Source organism: Oryctolagus cuniculus, chromosome 15 (assembly GCF_964237555.1).
Source record: "Oryctolagus cuniculus chromosome 15, mOryCun1.1, whole genome shotgun sequence".
NCBI lineage: Eukaryota > Metazoa > Chordata > Mammalia > Lagomorpha > Leporidae > Oryctolagus > Oryctolagus cuniculus.
Window position 1 is genome coordinate 84,034,941 of NC_091446.1, and position 7,721 is coordinate 84,042,661.

The 7,721-nt window shown below is 52.8% G+C and overlaps 1 long non-coding RNA gene across 1 annotated transcript; it reads right to left on the minus strand.

The window, feature by feature from the left end:
• Positions 1-3,705: 3,705 nt before the first annotated feature.
• LOC138845454 (uncharacterized) lies at positions 3,706-5,574 on the minus strand. Its single transcript, XR_011382717.1, has 3 exons — positions 5,223-5,574; positions 4,280-4,411; positions 3,706-3,910 (listed from the first exon to the last, which is right to left on the minus strand). It is a non-coding gene; the product is annotated as an uncharacterized lncRNA (long non-coding RNA).
• Between the last annotated feature and the right edge of the window lie 2,147 nt (positions 5,575-7,721).

Here is a 7,721-nt window from a genome sequence, read left to right on the forward strand (position 1 = left end):
GCATACAGCGTGGATACGCAGGACAAAGGGATGATTCACGTCCCAGGTGCAGTACTCAGCACAGAGCGTGATTGAAGTCTGCTTGTTTCTGGAATTTTCCATTTAGTGGTTTTGATCTGTGGCTGCACATATGGAACTGAAACCACAGAAAACAAAGCCATGGATGGGGGAATGGGTTTGGCAGGGAGACTCCAGTCCTCTCCCACTTGTCTGTCAAAGAGCTGCATGCCAGCCTGGGCCCATCCATCATTCTTCTGCAGGACGTTGTGGGCCAATGTGTGGTGTTTGTCTTGCTGTCTCCTCCTCTCCTGAGGCACTGCCTGTGCTGGGTGACAGCCCTAGCGTCACCTGGGCCCATGGGACTCAGCTTCAGTTTTCTCAGAGCCTCCCTTTGTCTTGGTGCCCTGGGCATTGTCAGGGACCTGTGGTGACAGGTGGAGCTGCCACTAAACCTGGCTGAGCCCTCCCCAGGGTTTACTCCATTTCTCTCAGCACAGGAGCCTGGGGGTGCAAGTGCACGTGCCTGGGTAAGCAGGGGTGTGTGCTCCTGGGGTCTGGCTGGGAGACTTCTTCCAAGGCGCATCAATATCTTGTTTTTGCCAGGAAAAATCAAGCTGGACTCAAATGTCAGTTTCTTTGAGCAGACCTGTCAATGATAATCTCAATAAAGTCACCCATTTGAGAAACGGCAGGTGCCAATGGCAAATGTTAATACACCTCTTGTGGGCCCAAGATTGACAGGTTTGGGGTTGCTGACCTTCAATTAGACCCCTGAGTCTTCGTGATGGAACCTGTTTGAGGAGGAACACAAACACCCTCCCAGTGCTGATGCAGTGAGATAGCAGGGGTGAGCAGGGGAAGTGACCGAAGTGACTCGTTAGCAAAACTGCTGACATCTTTCCCCAGGAAGTCTTAGGCTTTGCTGAGGTCTTGAAGAGGACTCTCCCTTAGCATTCAAGATTTCCCAGTGTGTAACCCATCAGCCTGGTGAAACACTTTCTGGCTTATTATTTTCAGACCATGGAATGTCAACGAAGCAACAAGCTTGGATTCATATTTGTAGTGCTGGCCGCTGTATGGTGCTCACTTGGTCTTTGAGATATCAATTATTCATGTGAATATGTCGTGCTCCAAGACTCTGGTAACTCAATTGTCTGAGGCTAAAATATGTGGAGGAGCAGCTCGGGGCAGAGCAGCTGAGTCTGCCCGGGGCCAGTGTATTATTTTCCTGGTTCTTCACCCGCTCTGTTGGGTTTAACCATTCTGAAGATGAACCATGGTCCAGATGGGTGAGTGTGAAGCCTGGGTGAGTTGCTCTTGGCTGTGCTGTCCTCTCTGGCACTGTCTTGGGCTTCTCTCCCGGGGTGCACAGGATTGGCAGATGGGGAAGAAGGGTTGGGGTTAGCACAGGGCTGGGACTGAGTCTTGGATGCCCAAGAGAGTGACCATTATCAAGCTTCCTAGACAGGCTGCCAACCTGTGTCCCCCAGCTCTATGTCTTAGGAAAGAGGCCTGGGGACAGCCCATGAAGTCTAAAGTAGCTAGGTTGGTGTCCCCAACCCTCTATAGAAACAAATTGAAAGGAGCCAAGAGCCACCATAAAAAAATGGGGCTCCTGAGACAAACCGTTCCAGAGACGGCCTTGGGAAATGGGGAGTAAACCGGTTCACAGAGAAAGCAGTCAGTTACTAACCAGAGATACACAGAACACCTGCCTTGTAGATAAGCCCCTTCCCTACGCTTGCTCAAGGTTAACAAAGAAAGCTGCAAGGCACGTAGCAACCTATTCCTCTCTCCTAGAGACCCCCTCCCCTAATGTATCCCTTTGACCTAGTACTTTTCCACCGACATTACCACTTCAGACTGCCATACAAGGCCCGCTACTGAAAATTATCCAATGAACTTACGCCAGCCTATAATATGTTAATTTTGTGGTTTTGCCCTTTAAAAGCTGTGTGAGATAGCTGCTCGGAGCTCCTCTCACTTGCTTGCTGCTTGCAGCAGTAGGGGGCCCATTTGTACAAATGAAATAAAATTACCTCCTGTTCTATTGCATCGTCTGGTCTGGAGTCTGTGTTTCTGGGGTCGTCACAAGAGGACACCGCTTTTGGGGTCCTACAAAATAACGTATAGAGATAAGTTGGCAGGCAGTGGTGTGTATGCAAGAGGCCATCAGGCAACATTTCATTGTAATTGCATAACAGAGAGCAAAATAGAGCCTCATGCCCATTAGCAAGGCTACTGTCAGAAAAATAGAAAATCTCCAGAGTGAGCGAGGACGGGGAGGAAAATTGGAATCCTTGTGCCTCCGTGGTGGGAGTAAACATGGTGCCGGCACAGTGGACAGCAATGCGGCGGCTTCCTGAACAGATAAACACGGAAGTAGCATGGGGTCTGGTAAGTCCACTTGCCAGTGAAGCTACAGGAAATAAATCAGGTGGGAAGAGACAACATGGTGAGAGTCCCCTTATGTGAGTGCTGTGATATGGATGTGCACCCCAAGGGTTACTTGCTAGACATGGAATCCCCAGTGCAAGAGTGTTCAAAGGTGGGGGTCTTTAAGGAGGTGATGGAGTCACGAGGACTCTGCCTTTGTAGATGGATTAGTGGGGGCCAGTGTTGTGGTGCAGTGGGTTAAGCCACTTCTTGTGACACTGGCATCCCATGCCAGAGCACTGGTTCAAGTCCCGGCTGCTCCACTTCTGATCCAGCTCCCTGCTAATACACCTGGGAAAGCAGTGGAAGATGGTTCAAGTGCTTGTACCTCTGTCTCTGTGGGAGATCTGCATGGAATTCCTGCTCCATTTGGGGAGTGAACAAATGGATGGAAGACCTCTCTCTTTAGTCTGTCTCGAGTCTTCTCTGCCTTAAATAATTAAGTAAGTAAATTTTTAAAGCTGGATTAATGTTGCTACTTTGTTGCAATGGCGAGCTGGGCTCTCCCTCCATCTCTCCTACTTCCTCTTGCCGTTCTGCCTTCCACTGCAGCCGCCCATCTTCCAGAAGCACAAGCCAGATAAACACCTGTTCTTTGTAAATTATGCAGTCTGTGGTAGTCTGTTATAGCGGCGCAGAATGGACGAGGACAATGACGTAAGCTAGAATAGGAAGATTCATCGAACAGAAAATGAAGCAGGGATCTCCAGGGGCTGGGGGAGGGGAGGACGCGGCGGTCACGTTCCATGGGCTTGGAGCTTTTGGAAGGATGAACGCTTTGGACACAGATGGTAGTGAGGCTCCCAGCATTGCAGATGGGCCTAATGCTACTTAAAAATGGTGGAAGGTAAATTTCATGTCTGTTTTTACAGTAATACAAAAAGGAGGATGGGAGCCATGGTAGTGGGTTCATCTACCTGGACAGCAGCGGGTCCGCTTCATGGCTCACGCACAGGTTCTCACTGGTGCAGCTGCTCCGTGTTTGCTTTCTCCCCACCACGATCTGTGTTCTCTCAAGGCAGAGTCCCAGCGCCCAGTACCCACAAGATGATGATGCTGAGTGGAGACTTGAGTGACCTCACTCATCTGAGGCTGGCCCCAGGACAACACCTGTCCTCCTGGCTCTGGCTCCTGGCTGGGTGGGTAGAGGGAGCCCCGACCTTCATGCCCAAAACCAGAGCAAGCAGCCTCAGAGCAGCTGCACTTGGAGCAATGCCATCCACCCCTGGATTCACCCTATTTTTTAGAGACTTATTTATTTACCTGAAAGCCAGAGTTACACAGAGAGAAAAGGAGAGGCAGAGAGAGAGAGAGGTCTTCCATCTGCTGGTTCACTCTCCAACTGGGTGCAATGGCTGGAGCTGTGCCGATCCAAAGCCAGGAGCCAGGAGCTTCCTCTGGGTCTTCCCATGCAGGTGCACGGGCCTAAGGACTTGGGCCATCTTCCACTGCTTTCCCAGGCCACAGCAGAGAGCTGGATTGGAAGCGGAGAATCCGGGACTCGAACCAGTGCCCATATGGGATGCTGGCACCACAACGCAAGCCCCAGGATTCACCCTATTTCATTTTGGGGCTAGAATTCCTCCTTGTCTTCCACCAGACTCTCCCTGAAGGCTGCCATTAGTGACAGTAGGGTACCTGGGCAGAGGCACCCTCTTCTCTTACATCATGCCTTGTGGACCAGGCATATTCTGCCCCCCACCCCAGCCCTGGACCAAGGAGGGAAGCTTGCTTGCCCCTTTCTTGGTGGCTGAGAGCCAGGGACCCCAACCTGAGTCCTTGCTCCACCCAAGCCTCTCTCCCGACAATGCCGAGCCCTGGGTGTCTCACCTTTGCTGCTCACCTGTCTCCCCAGCACTGTGAGTCTGTCTGGTCAGTGTTGGCTACAAATCAAGATACCCCTGTACAACAGGTCACTGCTGCTCCCAGCAGATCCTGATCTGTGCTCTGTGTTTCTGAGGATGCCAGGTGCTGCCTGGGAAAAGAGGGACAAAGCTAGGGGCTGGTTTACCTCTAGTCGAACCCCTGGGCCTTGTTGGTCTCATTTGTACAAGGTTGCTTCCAAAAGTCTGTGGAAAAATGGAAATAAAAGGTATGCTTATTGTGATGCAAGAAAAAACTGAAATCTGTGTTCAGTTTATATATCATGCATTTCCCATGAACTTTTTACAAAAATGTTTATTTATTTGAGAGAGAGAGAGAAAGAGAGAGAGAGAGAGAATGAGGCTCTTCCATCTGCTGGTTCATTCTCCAAATGGCTGCAATGACCAGGGCTGGGCCAGGCTGAAGCCAGGAGCCAGGAGCTTCTTCTGGGTCTCCCACATGGGTTAAGGGGTCCAAGCACTTGGGCCACCTTCTACTGCTTTCCCGGGTGCATTAGCAGGAAGCTAGATCAGAAGTGGAGCAGCTGGGACTCAGAATGGCACCCATATGGGATGCTGGCACTGCAGGGGCAGCTTTATCCGCTATGCCACAGTGCCGGCTCTCCCTCTATGAACTTTTAAAAGATCCCTCATATGCATAGATTTAAAAAAAAATGTCTGCACCCAAATCAACCCATCTTTTCACTTAGCTTCCTGTAAGTTTGCTGCAGCTCCCTGGTACAAGGAGATGAGAGGATCTGAGGACCACAGTCTCCTGCAGCTCTGACACCTTGGGCTCCTACACCCAGGTGGGAACTGCTGAGGACACCCATCCCTGTCCCCCAGCCTCTCGGAGCCTGCTCTGTGTCTGGGGTCATGGGCACCACCAGCACTTCTGCATCTAAGCAGCCTGGAGGAACTCACCTCTCCATCCTGGTGCTGGAGTGGCTGCTAACAGCAGCAGCTACAGTACTCAGGTTCGAAGCCCCAGGGCCTGCTTGCACTTCTAGTTTTCCTTGGCCTTCCCAGTTCAGTAGAACCCTGCTGGGCTCCTCCTCATCACTGGCTTTGCTCTCATCTGCTTCTTCTTCATGCCACCCCTAAGCCTGGGGCTGGTGCCCGGAGCTGCCTGTTCATCCCCTGATGTGGACAGCCTCCTGCCCCCTGCACCTCTTCCTGCTGGTCCAGCCTCTGCACAGCAGCCTGGGGATTCCGCAACCCAGAGGAGGAGCCACGTCACTCCCCAGTGGAAGAATTCTGCAGCTCTCTCCTTCCTGCGGCCCCTGCCAGGGTCTGGGGCAAGGGTATTTGGCTGGCAAATGTTCAACTGGCAGGCTGTTACAGGGAGGTGGAGCCGGCAGGCAGAGCTGCAAAGTAGCACACAGTGGCCAGCATTTGTCCGTCAGATGATTTCAAGAGCAGAGAGGAAAACGGATTGAAATAATCAGAACATCACTGGGTTTGAGTACCCTGTTTGTTACGTGCAGCTAATTTCATTGAAAATGATTTCTGCATGATGGCATTCAGTCTTACCAACAGCTAACCAAGCCCTCCGGAGCTGACCCCGGTCCATATCTGAAGATGGAGTTGGTCTCACAAGGGGTGGGTGGAATGCAGCGCCTTGAGCTTGGGGGCTGCAAGCATGGGGCTGGAATGTGGATTCTGTCCTGGCACTGGGGACCAAGCCTGCCCATCCAAGATCTTGTCCTGCTCTGTTTTCTGGAGTAGAATTGCAGGGCTCCTGGGAGGTGGTCCCGTCTTGAAGTTTTCCAGGTCCTTCCAGCTACAGTCTCCTCTTAAGTATGTCTGGGACATAGTCACAGCCCAGAGCCAGGCCTCAGCTATGGGCTCTGCGGGTACACAGGCCTCTCTTGTGCAGGATCCTGGGTTGTCTGACCCCTGATTTCCTCCCCCTCCCATCACGCTCACAGGCTCCAAAGGCTCTGTTCAGTGTCCAGGAGGGGACAGTGGCCTGGGTCTTGGATCTCCTGGCTCTTGGGCCCTTCTGCATGCACGGTTTGCTTCCAGAAGGACCTGGGGTGCACAAGATTCTTCCTGCCTGAGAAAGTATGTTTGGGACAAAAGCAAAACCCAACCAAACAAAAGCTGCTCTGAGCCTGCACACTGTCTTCTGGGAGTGCAGGAAAAGGCCAGGGAGATTAATGAGTGGGGGAGAAGGTAGAGGGAAGGAGAGGCCTGCCCACCCCGCCCCCACCCTCTAGGGAAGCCAGGCTCTGGGGGGATGCCTGTGCTTGTTCAGGAGTTGGACGAGGCCCCGGAGGCCTCTGCATCTGCTGAGCAGAGACAGCGCCCTCATCTCACGAGGGCAGACTGGACTCCTGCACCCTTGGGAAAGTTGCATGCAGATCTGAATCCAGACAGCGGGGAGTGCTGGGGGCATAGCCTGGTGTCCGACTCTCTGTGGCTGAGACCGCACTGAAACGTGGGATTGGAGAGAACCGCCTCCGTGGAAGAGTTGAAACACAAAGCACCACACACCCCGTATTCAAACTTGAACCTGAACATCCTTTACATTCGTGGAAAGTGGAGCGCAGAGGACTGCGGACAGCTCCGGCCAGCCGACAAATGCTGGCCGACGTCATTCTGTGGTTCCCATCACAAGAAGCCCGAGGAAACAGTGGGATTCAAAGCAGACACAGAGCAGATCATGGCAGAGGAGTTTTCCTTTGCAATCCTTGACCTTCGTCTGGAGTATGGGTTTCTATCTAGCACCCTCGGGTTGTGGTAGGGGGGGACACCCAGCTGCAGTGCAAGCTTTGCATGCAAACTGGCCTGCACCTGGGGCCACCTCTTTAGTCCTCCAGCAGGGCTCCTGGACCCGCAGGAGACCCCGAGGGCCCTTGGGAGTGCACTCGGAAACCCTGCACCCCGTCTCTCATCTTCCCACCTCAACAGGCGTGGCTGTCCATCTTCTGCACCCCTGTGCTTGCCCTCATTGTGCTAGTGGGTGTCAGTGCCACTGACGCTTCTGAGTGCTCACAGGGAGTGGAGCACAGGGCCAGGGCAGGTTTGTTTGTGTCTCTGTCCCCCTTCTTGTTCTCCGAGCACCTGGAAAACAGGAAGTGTGTTTAATTCCACTTTATCCCTTTGTGCCTCGGGTTCAGACTAAGACAATGCTTGATTTATGGCAGGTGCCCTGTAAATATTTGTAGAAGGAACTTGCATGAACTAATTTGCAACCACGTCATCTTGTCACCTGCCCTTGGCAAGAAGGCCTGTCGCTCCAGGTCCGCCCTTCCAGGTCACCCTACCCGGGCCACCTTCATCCGGGGCTCTCTCAGTTTCTTCCTCCTCTGCGGGCGCTGAGCCTGGACGACTCCGATTCTGGGGCCAGGGCCGTTTCCTGAGAGGTGGGCACAGGACATGCTGGAATGTGCTGCCCTTCATTTAAGTCTGTGCAAC